The 15,122-nt window shown below is 47.1% G+C and overlaps 1 protein-coding gene across 4 annotated transcripts in view; it reads right to left on the reverse strand.

Moving 5' to 3' along the window:
- dlg2 (discs, large homolog 2) overlaps positions 1-15,122 on the reverse strand; it is a gene marked incomplete at both ends in the record, with an annotated part of 166,343 nt that overhangs the window by 94,424 nt on the left and 56,797 nt on the right. The gene's annotated exons all lie outside the window — the stretch shown is intronic.

Raw genomic sequence — 15,122 nt, forward strand, 5'->3', positions numbered from 1 at the left:
CAGCTGGGCATCTACATTATCTATCCCCCATTAATTGTTTCAATTCATCTGGTGCCTACTTGCTGACCAGGGGAGGCTGGTTCATTAGGGGCAATTGGACAATGCCCCACCAAAGGGAGAAGAGAGAGATTTTTTTTCTATGACTTCTAGACAGTGTTGCTTCTGAATATCATAGTCCAATCAGCTAGTGTTCTGTGGAGTATATCATAGTCCAATCAGCTAGTGTTCTGTGGAGTATGTTCCAATCAGCTTCAAGTCCCGCCCCTTTCAGGGCAACTTTCAGTCTACTCGAAGTTGCACTAGGCTGTTCTCGTAGACTTGCATGTAAAATCTATTTTGGTAACTTCAGGCCATTCGGTCATTTGTCTATGGGGTTTTGGGACATGCACAAAGAATCGTACGTGCTTACGTCATGTCATACGGCCGGCGTAGCTAACCTACATTTCGGATCACGTTCGTTCACCTGCGTCACCATGGCTATGCCGGCTAGTAATGTTTGCTTCGTGTTTTTATTTGTTTTGTTCGTTTTGTGTTTTGTGTAATATGTCTATTGGCAACATTCTACTGCTGGTCTTAATTATCAGCGACCGTCTCCGCTGCCGTCTCCGCTGCCGTGCGACCAACACGCAGGGGGAATATGGAAATATACAGCAAATCACACAGCAAACCACTACCGGACTTTGTAAACAAATTGAACAAATGGATTAGAAGGAGGCATCTTTTGTTCCCAACTTGATGATATTGCAACTGGACCTATTACCGAAGTCAAACTTGTGTAAGTAAGTGAATCATCTGTCCTTCAGTCATGATAGGAAAACCAAATCGATGCTGGGAGAAGGAATGGCAGACTGTATTCTGATTGTATCTTCTATGCTCTTTGTATGTTTCTATGCTCTTTGTATGTTTCTATGCTCTTTGTATGTGTCTTGGTGTAGGAGAAACGTAGGACCACGTTGGAAACAAGTGTTTCGGTACACGTTGACGTGTAGAAACTGTAGAGAGAAAATTGTAGAAATTGTAGAGAAAACTGGGGGGGGTAGAGGTGATGAAGAGGTCTGTACAGGGGGGGTAGAGGTGATGAAGAGGTCTGTACAGGGGGTAGAGGTGATGAAGAGGTCTGTACAGGGGGGGTAGAGGGGATGAAGAGGCCTGTACAGGGGGGTAGAGGGGATGAAGAGGTCTGTACAGAGGGGTAGAGGGGATGAAGAGGTCTGTACAGGGGGGTAGAGGGTATGAACAGGTCTGTACAGGGGGGTAGAGGGGATGAAGAGGTCTGTACAGGGGGGTAGAGGGGATGAAGAGGTCTGTACAGGGGGGTAGAGGGGATGAAGAGGTCTGTACAGGGGGGTAGAGGGGATGAAGAGGTCTGTACAGGGGGGTAGAGGGGATGGAGAGGTCTGTAGAGGTGGGTAGAGGGGATGGAGAGGTCTGTAGAGGTGGGTAGAGGGGATGAAGAGGTCTGTAGAGGGGGGTAGAGCTATTCTCATGCTAAAATTGACTGTAAATCCAGATTTTAAAGTTGATATTCTTCCCCGTGGAGCATGCCCCCATAACCTGTGCCCCACCCAAACATTTTAGCACCAGCCGCCACTGTTGCTGACAGACTCACCGCGGGACACACCTCCTCCGCGATCACATTCATACATTTATTGACAAACTTCTTTGCATTTAACAATAATAATCACTTGTGCACTGTTGGTTAAATCCCCTGCATTCTGAATCAACTTTTCTCTTTACCAACCGTTTGGCCATTTTTCATCTCTCTGAATTTTCGTTCTAGCTCGCGTGCACCTGCTACAGATCCGTGCTTGTTCACTATGGAACGTTACGTTGAATGTACCGCATTCTGTGGGCGGGTGAAACTAACTAATAATGTTATTAATGAAAATAGTTTATAACTAAGGGACATTTTAATTTGAAAGCCAACCTTTAATATCAAATACAGATATGATATGATTAAACATATATTTAAAGTTTAATTTTCAAAATATGTTTCTGGCATTGAGAGTGTGTGGGGGCGACGTTGTTCAAAGGGCCGGTCCAAGTGTGGGGGTGGGCCGTGTCCGGCCCACGGGCCGGAGTTTGGTGACCCCTGCACTATACTATACTACTATACTATACAAATAAAACACTGTGCTGTACTCTATGCTATGCTATAAATATCCTAACATTTCCTATCTCTGAACCTTATGTACACGAGGGTTGTCATATTGCACATAGTATTATTGCACATTTATTTAAAGTGTCGCAGTTTGCAGGTTTGAAATGTTCACAGTTGTATTTCAGTATTGCACTTGATTACAATCTGGTAGCTGCCATCAAATTGTCTAGATTGTCCAGGGCCTAGAACCTAGGTCTTTGCTGTGTTCAGGGCCTGAATGGCCCTAGGGTAGAAGCTGAGCTTCAGTCTATTTGTCCTTGCGGACATGGTCCTGAACCGCCTGCCTGAGGGCAGCCGAACAAAGTGTTCGTTCCCAGGGTGGGATGGGTCTCTGGAGATCTTGGAGGCCTTCCTGAGGCAGCGTGTGTTGTACAGCTCTTCCAGAGAGGGGAGGGGGGCGCCGATGATCTTCTGGGCCGATCTCATGACTCTCTGTAGCGCTTTCCTCTCTGCGGCTGTGCAGCTGGAGAACCACACGCAGATGCAGTAGGTGAGGATGCTCTCCACTGTGCAGCGGTAGAAGGTCACAAGCAGCTCCTGTCTGAGGTGGTATTTCCTGAGGACTCTCAGGAAGTAGAGCCGCTGTTGTGCCTTCTTGATGATGGCTGCTGTGTTGGTCTTCCAGGACAGGGTATCCTGTATGTGCACCCCCAGGAATCGGAGAGCTTCGTGTTGGGGTAGACCCGGACACGTTTGTCCACGGTGGCTGAGTTGGTGCAGTTCACTATGTGGTTCAGAACCGACGACGTGAACTGTTCCAGGTCCTCATGCTCATATTCCTGCCATGAGGTGTCATTCAGGCAGATCTGCAGTGGAGCGGACCCTGCTGGCCAGGTTCTGACAGTCTTAGTGGTGATGGGGGCACTTTTCCTCATGGGAGTGTAGGCTGGGATCAGGAGGATGGACACGTGGTCAGACATGCCTAGATGAGCTAGCGGTCCAGCCTTGTAGGCAAGCTTGATGTTGGTGTATACCTTGTCCAGTGTGTTATCTCCTCTTGTTGCACATTTAACATGCTGATAAAACTTGGGTAGTACTACCTTCAGGTCAGCATGATCGAAATCCCCCGCGATTATGTACTGCTTGAGGATCTGTGCTCTGTCCACCACTGATGACGTCATGTAGCCGGGCTAATGCTAAGCTAGCATCCGCGCTAGGTGCGATGTAAACAGCTGTTATGTACACCGCGTTGAATTCCCTCGGGAGGTATGTGGGTCGGCATTTAACAGTCAAGTATTCCAGGTCTGGGGAGCAGTGGCTACTTACAATTTTTGTGTTTAAGCACCAGCTGTCCTTCGTAGATATGATCAGGCCGCCTCCGCGCGTCTTCTCGCTAAGCAATGTCCTGTCTGCTCGGTGTAAAGTGCGGCCTTGTAACGCAACCGCAGAATCAATAATGGAAGCGCTGAGCCAGGTTTCTGTGAGAATAATCACACAGCTATCCCCCACGGTGTTGTTGGAAGCTACCTGCAGTCTCAGTTCGTCCATCTTGTTAGCTAGGGACCTTACGTTAGAGAGGAATATACTCGGCAAAGCTGGCTTGTCCGGGCACTTCCTCAGCCTAGCTAGCAGGCCTCCCCTGCAGCCCCGTCGTTGCTTGCGGTCCCTACGCCGACGTTTGCGCCTCAGGGTTGGGATTGTGTACCATTGTTCTCCCGGTGAACGGGCTATGTCGTGAGGAATCCTTTGTTGTTTCAGGAACTCCGCTGTTACAGTCCTCTCGTTTTTCGCACCAACTTCTAGTAAGTCGTGCCTGCTGTAGGTACTATTTACACAACAGTTCCCTATAAGTACTGAAATAAAAATGTACATACAAATGTACTTAAAGGCCCTAAAAAGCACCAACGTAAGGAGCTCTCCCAGCCTCGCGTGTGAACCCGCCGCCATCTTGGAAAGATGTCTGTTCATCAACATCCTAACGCAGGGAAACCAAGATCCTGAGGCGAGTTTAAAAGGAAAGCTGAAGCTGAAATAGGCATATACATATTAAAGTTCCCATGATGCATTGGGGATGTCACGGGGGTCTAACCGAGCGGGCAAAGAAACTCTTTCTATTGGACATAGAAAACGGCTCCATAGGGTACAATGGAGAACTAGCCTTGGTAATTAGCTTTTAAACTCCTCGCCTCAGATGATATACGCATACTTATTGTGTTATATTACAGTTATGCTCTGCTCCTCTGCCCAGCAATGACATTCTTCTATCGTTCTCAGACGCTGAGGTATCTCACTGCTGTATCTCAGTCAAAGACAGCTATTGTCTCCTGTCTGTATCGGCAGAGAGGAATGAAGGCCAAATGATGACATCCTTGTCCAAACAAAGACCGCTTCAGTAATGAAACACAGCAACACGGAGACACCACAGAGCCGGCGGGGTGCTGCCTCACTCCTCCCAGGGTGAACCAGGCTGTGTCACCACCACCTGGGCCTCACGCTCTGAGACCGGGCCTGAGGGACTCTCTAGACCTCTGGTCCTTGAAGGGCACAGCTGCACCGGGTTTATAGAAGCCGTGCCGGTCTAACCTGCTTTAGTTTAGTTTAGTTTATTTATTTATTTAGCACATGATTAAAAACGGGGTAGCTGTGCCGCAGGAGGTAGAGCTGCCGTCTAATGTTCGCAAGTTCGGCAGATCAGCGGTTCGAGCCCCGGCTGGCTACATGTCGAAGTGTCCTTGGGCAAGACACTGAACCCCAAATTTCTCCCAGAGAGCGGGCTGGTGCCTTGCATGGTAGCTTGCCGCCATTGGTGTGTGAATGTGTGTGAATGGGCGAATGAGAGGCCGTTGTAAAGCGCTTTGGATAAAGGCGCTAAATAAGTCAGTCCATTTACCATTAACCAAAAAGAAAAACGGTGCAAGGAGGGAACGGAGCTCAGAAGGCTTGTACATAGTTCCACTCCCGTCAATAGCTAGGGTTCGACAATATACCACAAAGAACACTTAATACATGTAAATAAGAAAGAGAAACAAACAAAATCATATCCATCGGGCAAAATGGTAGGATAGGACGAAAAAAACGAAAAAAAGACACGAGGAAGCACCGTAAGTTGAATGAAGTCTCTTTATGAAGTGGTTGAGCTCTCTTTACTGCTCCATAGATAAGGTTGGACAGTATTGCTAGGAGGGTGGTGTCTCTATGGTCTATTTCTAATGGGTGGGGCCATGATTAAAGCCATCAAAATCTGGATCAGTCATTTCACAGAGGACTAATTTTCCAAATTAAAGGCTGACGCCCCCCTTTGATAGTAGTCGTAAACTACTGTAGGTGTGACACGACCCCCCTCCCGGACCTGGTCTCGTATCTCAGGGTACTGCTGCTGTTAATGTCTGTCAGTGGCTTTGATGAAGCCTGCGCCGTAAATAACGTTAATGGCCGTCCCTTCAGGGAGGGACTCAGCATATCACTTGTTAAATGCCTCGCGTTAATGTTGTGACCGTAAATCCTAATGACATCCAGTCTCATTAGATAAATGATCGCCCTGTGTACGCTAACTGACAGGACGAGGCCGCGGCTGATGACTGAGAGGTCTGTTGGACAAACAGCTCAGCGTTTAGAGAGGAAACCATCGCATCCAGCCCCTGATCCAATTAAGACTAATCAATCGTCAAGAGATTATTGAAAAATCCTGCACTGTGCTTTCCTGTAATACCTCTAAAAAGAAAACCTCTGACTTCGTGACAGACGGCACGATCACCTCCGTTCACCTACTGAACATGCTGCCGTGGCTACATAAATTACTAAACACTAGAACAGCCATGGGTGGGGTCATTTAACACTAGAACAGCCATGGGCGAGTAAAAAACTGTTTTATATCTTTGCACTCGATCAATTTTCAGGACCCTCCTTTCATGACTTTTACTAGATATGTGCGTTCTACCACCCAGTATCCTTACATTTTCAAATGTATAGGATAAGCTAGTCAGGATAAGCTAGTATAAAGCTATTTTACAGTGTTTCTGTGTAGGAGGCAGGCTAATTTACAAGCGGCCAACTAGTGGTCGTTGTGTGTAAATAGCAGCTTAGCATTGTAAAGAGGCGGCTCTTACAGTAGGTAAAAAAAGGCACGGCTGTTCTAGTGTTAAGAGCAAAATCGAGGCATAAAAAAGTTAGTGCAGGGGCCTTATTTCATGTCCACAAAGGACGACAATAAATTCTACGATGAACATCAGAGGACGATTATCTCCCAGAGTTTTTTGTTGCCGTACTGTAAGTCAGACTGATAAGGATTCTTCAGAAACCAATTTAAAAAGTCAATGCGACGCCATAAAACCTGATGGGGTTAATAATGAGAGAGACAGAGTGGAGAGAGAGACAACAGTGGGACGTTTTAATGACGATAAAATGGCCCCCCCATTAGAGAAGTGACGGCTCTGGAGCCAGACAACAGCATGAATGTTTGGGGACGGCATAGAGGTGACGTAGATGGAGAGACGTACGGCGATCATTCACAAATGTGTAGTAGACACACACACACACACACACAGGCGCTCGCACACACGCACAGGCACAGGCACAGACACAGACACACACACTCTCTCTCACTCACTCACTCACTCACAAACCCACCCACTCACACACACCTACATACATACACACACACACACACACACACACTCACACACACACACACACTGACACACACACACACACAGACACAGACTGACACACACACACAACTGTAAGGACAGGAAGTGGAGCAGTAATAGGTATCTGTCTGGCGGTCTGCTAATGAATGAACGAGGCTCCTCAGGGTTTGTGTTCTCAGCAGGAAGGGACATCAGACGTCCTCCACAAGGAGAAGCTGCTGCTGTCTGAGAACAGAGAAGGTTATGTTGTAGATGTGTGTCTTAATTAAATAACCTGTTAACACTAGGACAGCCTGCCTGTTTTAGCTACTATAAGAGCCGCCTCTGGGGTCAAACGACCATAGTCTTTACTTACTGTACTGCCTCCTACACAGAAAAACGGCAAAATAGCTTTAGACTACATCCCTATATCCCACACAACGTTTGTTTATTTCCTTTGGTTTAATTTCACGTACAGGTAAATAAAACATTCCTATTGTAGTTCGTTAAATCTAAACTGATTAAGAGTTAAGTTATGGGAAGCTGCAAAGAGGAAACAAGAAATGACCCTAGAACCCACTAGCATACCTGACTCCTACAGACTCCCCCTCCCTCAGAAAAACACTGTCGTCTATCAGAGCCTCTGTCTGCCACGGTGCCAATTAGTTGCTTCCCAACTGTGCTGAGGCCCACGCGTCTCTCTGTTCTCTGCTGTGTCTTCACGCTCGGGTTCACAGGCACCACGGTCCCACCGCGCCGCGACCCATGACCTAGCCAACAGCTAGCCAACAGGTCCACAACGCAAGTTGCAGCACGACTTAAGCAGACACTTTTGCAGCACGACTGCTTATTTTTTTGCTGGAACAGGGCTATTGTAGGTGTGTGTGTGTGTGTGTGTGTGTGTGTGTGTATGTGTATGTGTGTGGATGTAAATGCAGAGGGTAGTGTAACCTCCTTCCAAGGCCAGGGGTGTCAGGCTGAGAAGAGACAGCAGTGTAGCAGCACGGTGTGTGAACACCCCAGTGTAACATGTGTGTTATCTCTGCCAAGCCTTACTATGGACACACACACACACACACACACACACACACACACTCTTGGTGTAAGTAGACAGAGAAAGGATGATGCTAGCTCAGCACCTGAGGAATATCACCTGTCACAACTCTGTGACTCATGGTAGAGGCAGAATGATGACAGCCATACACCGCACACGCACACGCGCACGCACACACACACACACACAGTGTTTAAAGCTCCTACAGTAAGCATCTAATAAATCAATGTGAAAGAGAACGCTTTAAAAGAGAATAGTCAGTAGCAATATTTTATTATGATTTATTTTCCTGACCCCTCCTTTTTTCTTGGAGAACAAACAGCTTGCCACTGTGTGTTTACATACATCATTAATATTCACCCCTGATTGGCTGACACAACGGTACACCGCCTCAGCCTTTCATCAGGACAAAACCCCACCTGAAAACACAGCAGCTAGCCAACACAATGGTGCAAAGCCCAGCCAGAGATTATGAATGAGTCTGAACCTGAATGGGATAATAATAATAATAATAATAATAATAATAATAATAATAATAATGCATTTATTTGGGTATAACGCTTTCCTCAGTATACTGAAACACACCTACATACACCTGAACACACCTGGAACCTAGCCGTGTCACAGTGTCCTCGCTACAGTGGACAGATCTCTGATTTTAGATTTGTTTTGTTGGGAAAGGCCAGAGACACAAGGCTGCCTGGCTGGTTTGGGAGAGAGAGAGAGTGACTGGGCACTGTGTGGAAACCTGTTGAATGCAGTGTGATGATGATGATGATGTGTGTGTGTGTGTGTGTGTGTGTGTGTGTGTGTGTGTGTGTGTGTGTGTGTGTGTGTGTGAGTGTGTGTGTGTGTGTGTGTGTGTGTGTGTGTGTGTGTGTGTGTGTGTGTGTGTGTTTTCGCGACAGACAGACAGCTTGATGGCTGCCGTGAGTGGTGAGATGAACGCGCTCAACATCTAAGCTCACATACACCCGTTGTAACTGCCATCGTTATTGCAGTGGGAATAAGATGCACTGGATGCTTTTGATACAATGTGCCTCGTTACCACACTAAGATTGGCTTTTAAACAAGCCCTGAACAGCGGGCGAGTCTACAAACAACGCCCGAACGTCTGCGACCCAAGCCCAACACCGGCCGGAGATGTTCCCGTAGACTTCAAGCAATATGTACGACCAATGACAGACTATGAGTGGACTAACTTCCAGAGAGATGAAAGAGCCTACAGGGGGACACTGGACACAAAACTGCTCCAATCCAACTTTGCTGTTACTCCCGGAGGCGCAGAGAAGTGGGGCAGACTGGTGTCAATCCTTATCAGCGCTTTTTTCCATCAAGGAATATTCTCCGCGACGCAAGGAAACGCGCGTCCATACGGATTCAAACTTCTGAAATATGTCGCCAGAATCCTGAAGAAATTCCCACCCTCTGTCGATTTCCCGGTGGACCTTACACCTGACTCGCTGACAGCTTGGATAGAAACGCAGCTTTGCTTCATCCGTGAGAGAATACAACCAGCGCTGCGGGCCTCCGGGACAGAGACACATCGACAACAACGGCAAGTATCCAGGAACAAGCTGGCATACCTCTGGCAACATCGCAAATCAAAGGCAATCAATATCATTTTGAATAGCAGCTGTTTTCCTGAAACCCCGCCCACTGTTAGTGATACAGCCAATGTGTATAACTACTATAAATCTAAGTGTCAAACTGTACCAAGCGCTGCCACTCCCCTGGCCACGCCCCCTTGGTACAACTTCATTGACAAAATAGAGCCAGGCTATTTCCCAGATACCCATGATTTCACAACAGAAGAGGTAGATGCAGTTCTAGCTTCTCTTCCCAATAACAAGGCTAGTGGATCTGACGGGGTCATCTATGAGACGCTGAGAGCTACCAGGCCCACGTCAACACAGACACTCACACATATCTTCAATGCCTGCCTGACCAATGAGAAGGTACCTGATTCATGGAAAGGGGCCCTCATCCATAGGATACCAAAAAAGGAAAATGTCCCAGATGATCCCTCCACTTGGCGTGACATTTCACTATTGCCCACCATATATAAAGTCTTTATGAAATGCTTACTCACCCGCATCTTACCCTGGCTGGTGGACACAGGGATTCTCTCCCCCCATCAGAAAGCATACATCAACAGACAGGGAATGAACGAACATGTGTTTTGCTTAAAAACCGGAATAGATGACTTCAAACATGAATCATCTAGATTCTACACAGTGTTTTTGGACTTCAGAGATGCGTTTGGTACACTCCCCCATGAGGTGATGCTAAAAGCATTAGAGGAAATACACCTGCCTCAGCCTTTTGTGAATATTGTATCCAGCGTGTACCAAGGCTCATTTCTCCAAGTTATCTGTGGGCAGCAGCTCACAGAGCCGATTGCACTGAAGGTGGGAATAAAAACTGGCTGTCCCTGGAGTGCCGTGAACTTCATCTTAGCACTCAACCAATGGATGAAGTGGATTTACCAGTGCGCTCCTCTGCATGTCCGATCCCCAAATCCTGTGCAGGGATACGCGGACGACGTGCAGGTGTCATCACGACAGGAGGATGTCATCACCAAAATGCTGGCACGCACTGATGAGTTCCTCCAATGGTCAGGGCTGGAGGTGAAGCAAGCCAAGTGTGCCGTACTCCATGAGCGCCGCAGTGGAGGCAACCGCTGGTATAAGGCCAAGAACGACAAGCCCCCCACCTTTCTTGTAATGGGCCAACCCATCAGGGTGTATTCCCGCAATGAGACCTACCCATACCTTGGCCACAGGTTTAACATCGCTGGCGAGTGGAGCGAGCAGGTCGAGGAGCTCACTACAGAGTTTCTCCATCGTCTCCACCTGATTGACTTGTCCCCCCTCCCCATCCTCATGAAGCTCCAGGCTGTGAGAGAGGTGGCTCTGGCCAAAATCCAACACCTCTTCGCCAATGTGCACATCCCTCTCAAAGCACTGAGAGAGATGACGAACAGAACTGTCCAGCTGGTCAGAAAGTGGGTGGGCCTCAACACACACTCCACACGGGGCATGATCTTTCTCCCATGTGGAGAGGGAGGGCTGGGAGTCCCCAATGTTGAGTGGGCCTACATAGCCACCAGGCTAGCCCACCTGCTCCATATGCTTAATAATGATGATGCCACCGTTAGAGAAATGGCCAGGGCCTCTCTCCTACTGGATCTACGCAGAAGGAAGATCCCCCTGGCCAGCGCACACCAGAACGACTTCCTCGGCTTCAGGAGGAAAGACTCTGGGAAACTGGATTCCCAGACCAAGGGCTTCGGGGTCTGGTCTGACTGGCCGGATCTCAATGACCTCTGCAACCAGACTGGAGTTCAGCTAAGATGGACAGAACTTAACACACAGACTGAAGTCCCTGTCTCTGATGAGGTGATCACAGACCCCTGTGTGATTGTGAAGGCCGACATCACAACACCGCAGGAAGAGACTGTCGGACTGCACAGAGACTCTGCAAGGAGGGTTCTGCTCAGCCTGAAGCAGTCTGAGATCAGGCAGCACTGGTGTGGACTCAGACTACAGGGAAAGCTAGCCTGTTTGCAGTTCGCTGACCACTCAGTCTCACACTCAGTGTATAAGAACGTCGCTGTTGGTGAGGATGTTCTGAAATTCACCATCAAAGCAAGACTGCAGGTATTACCGACCAAGTACAATCTGTCCACCTGGTATCCCCACACTCACAGTCCATTCTGTTTAAACCATCAGGATTCACAACACCTAGAGTCCATTGCACACATAACGTACAGCAAGTTAGCAGTCACCATGAGTAGTCGCTTCTATCAGCGCACGGGCGCAACGGCGAGGATTGTACCACATTTTCTTCTGTTCCTTCTATGGATTACGGATTTGTACATCAAATCACCACAGAACTTGCATCTTATGGAGAAGGAGTCAAACTTTGTTGGAAAAGGTGAGACACATAACGACTTTTATCTCCACGCCGCGAAGAAATGTTTGGGCTTCGGAGCAACAACCATTCACACGACGCTAACTGCGGACCGGACGAGAAGAAACAAACCCCCGACAGGTAGAATAGACAGAAGAACCGTGATATGGCTCTATCTACTGCTCTCGGGAGACATCCAGCAGAATCCCGGACCAGTCGCAACCAGGCGGGCTTCACGTTTAGCCAGACAACAACTATATCTTTCCCAGGCAAATGCTACGAGCATAAACATTGACGCCATTGTCGACAAACCGGTTAGTTTGCCGGCAACAGCAGACATCCAGGTTTCAGACGTGGCTAGCAAAACAATGGGTAGATATGCTAATAACATTACCCCCCCACCTATCTTCCACCACCTAGCCAGGGAACACAGAGGCCTCCCCCACCCGGTGACGAACCCCCCCCCACCACCCGGTGACGAACACAGAGGCCTCACCCACCCGGTGACGAACCCCCCCCTCCCCCACCCGACGACGACCCCCCCCTTCTCCACCCGGAGACTCTACGACGAAACCGTTGAACAATGGGCGCCCCCCCCCACCCCCCAATCCTCAACGTGACGATGACCAAAATGGTGGTGACTATTTCCAAGTCAAAGACATAAACTCTCTATTTGGACACAGCAGTAAGGGCCTGCATATTGTTCACCTTAATGTGAACAGTCTTGTGCCTAAACTGGACCAAATCAGAGAAATGTTCCATGACAGCAAGGTTCATATTTTGAGCTTCTCTGAGACCAAGTTTGATGAATCCATCAAAGACCCAGAGATTGAAATAGTCAACTACACAGTCATCAGAAACGACAGGAACAGGTATGGGGGTGGTGTCTGCATGTACATTCACAACGATATTATCTTTAACACCCGTGATGACCTGAATCATGACAAATTAGAATCTGTTTGGGTTGAAATTATCTTTAACAAAGCAAAACCGGTGCTGGTTGGTTCTATCTACAGACCTCCCGATCAGAGTGATTTCTATGATATTCTTGAGGGGTGCTTGGATGACGTTGACTGTGTGGAAAAGATTCTTATTGGAGATTTGAACACGGACATGCTCAGAAATGAAGCATCCGTTTTCAAATCCTTCACTAGGTTTTCTGAATTACACGGTCTCCGTCAACAAATTACCAAACCCACTAGGGTGTGTATTTCTACTCAAACCACCATAGATCTCATTCTAACATCGGATGAGTCCAAAATCTCCAAGAGTGGGGTTATTGTATGTGGGCTAAGTGATCATTACATGATCTTTTGCACTCGTAAAAAACAAAAACCCAAGGCTGGCGGTCATAAAACTATAACTACTAGATCCCTTAAATCCTATTCTAGTGAGGCCTTAAACCATAAACTGGAGAATCAAGACTGGTTTGATGAACTAAAATGCACACAGGTTGAAGAGGCATGGCTAGGTTTCAAAACCAAATTCCTAAATATTATTGACAGTATAGCCCCCATGAGAACCACCAGGGTTAAAACCCGATCGGAACCATGGATGAATTCGGACATTCTAAATGCTATGAAAGTCAGAGACCTAAAATGCTCTGAAGTTCAAAAATGCAAATCAAAATTAGTGAAACACTTAAACGAAGATCACAAAACCCACTTTGAGAAAATTAAAAAACAATGCAACAAACTATGCAATCAGGTAATTACCATGACCAAATCTGCTAAGAAAGAATACCTCGATAACAAAATCGAAGAAAACTTAAACAAACCACGTGACCTTTGGAAGCTACTTAATAGCCAACTAGGTTGCAGTCAAAAACTCAAAACCAGGTCTACAAACATCAGCATCAAATCTGGTGATTCTCTCCTTACAGACAAGCTGGATGTGGCTAAGTGCTTAAACACTTTCTTTACAACCATAGCCACTAAATTAGTTAACAATCTACCACCCCACTCAGGGCGTTATGGTGTAGAGCACATCCGTGAGTTCTACAATAAACTGGGTGTACGCAATGATGATTTTAAACTCTCCATGGTGTCAAACGATGAGGTGTTTAAAAAGCTAGGCGCTCTACACTCAGAAAAGGCCACGGGCCATGACAATATTCCAGCCAGATTTCTAAAAGACTCAGCTGCCTCCATTACCCCAATCATCACCCACATAATAAACCTCTCCATCAAACAGGGACACGTCCCCCTTGACTTTAAAATAGCAAGGGTAACCCCACTGTATAAAAAAGGAAGCAAATTAGACCCAGGCAACTACCGACCTGTTTCTATTCTTAATTCCATCTCGAAACTTATGGAAAAAATAGTTTATGAACAGGTCGATAGGTACCTTACCGAAAAAAAGCTGATGTATGAATTTCAATCAGGATTCAGAACATCCCATTCCACTGACACATGCCTTCTCTATTTGAACGACCACATCAACCATGAGGTGGACTCGGGCAAGTACTGCGGCATGGTCATGCTGGACCTCCAGAAGGCCTTCGACACAGTAGATCACCACATATTGTTAGATAAACTGAAAGCAATTGGGTTCGATAGAACATCGGTGAGCTGGATGCAATCCTACTTAGAGGGGAGGGAACAGGTGGTTAGTGTGAACGGAACACTGTCCCCCCCCCTCCCAGTGACCTGCGGCGTTCCACAAGGAAGCATTTTGGGACCTTTACTGTTCCTAATATATGTGAATGACATGTCATCAGCATGTGATTGCAATTTGTTCCTGTTCGCGGATGACTCGGCTCTGCTGGTCTCTGACAGGGACATATTGCAGGTGGAAAAAGCGCTAAGCACTGAACTGAGTAGAATCTGCATCTGGCTAGCTGACAATAAACTATCAATACACCTAGGTAAAACTGAAACCATCCTATACGGATCCCCATCTAAACTCAGAAAGGCTGAAAATTTTAAAATAAAAGTGGGTAACATTAATATCACAAGAAAAGAGGATATTACATACCTGGGCTCCATCTTAGAGGCAAATCTTTCCGGAGATAAAATGGCAGCAAAAGTAATCAAAAAAGTTAACCATAGAACTAGATTCTTGTACAGGATATCCTCACTTGTCAGTAAAAACACACTGAGGACCCTATCAGGAGCTCTCATTCAATGTCACTTCGACTATGCCGTAACATCATGGTACTATAGAACCACAAAGGCCCATAAAACAAGACTCCAGACAGCCCAAAATAAACTGGTTAGGCTTCTGCTAGGCCTCAACCCTAGGACACATCTAACCGCTGCTAATTTTTTGAGCCTTGATTGGCTACGAGTAGTTGACAGAGTGCAGCAGCTTGCACTGGGCCTGGTCTTCAAGATACGCTACACCACAAAGACACCCAAGTACCTGTCAACATACTTCCAAAAAGTGAACAACGTCCACACATACAACACCAGAGGAAGCTCCACGA

The sequence above is a fragment of the Nansenia antarctica genome (assembly GCF_963989245.1).
Source record: "Nansenia antarctica genome assembly, chromosome: 4".
NCBI lineage: Eukaryota > Metazoa > Chordata > Actinopteri > Argentiniformes > Microstomatidae > Nansenia > Nansenia antarctica.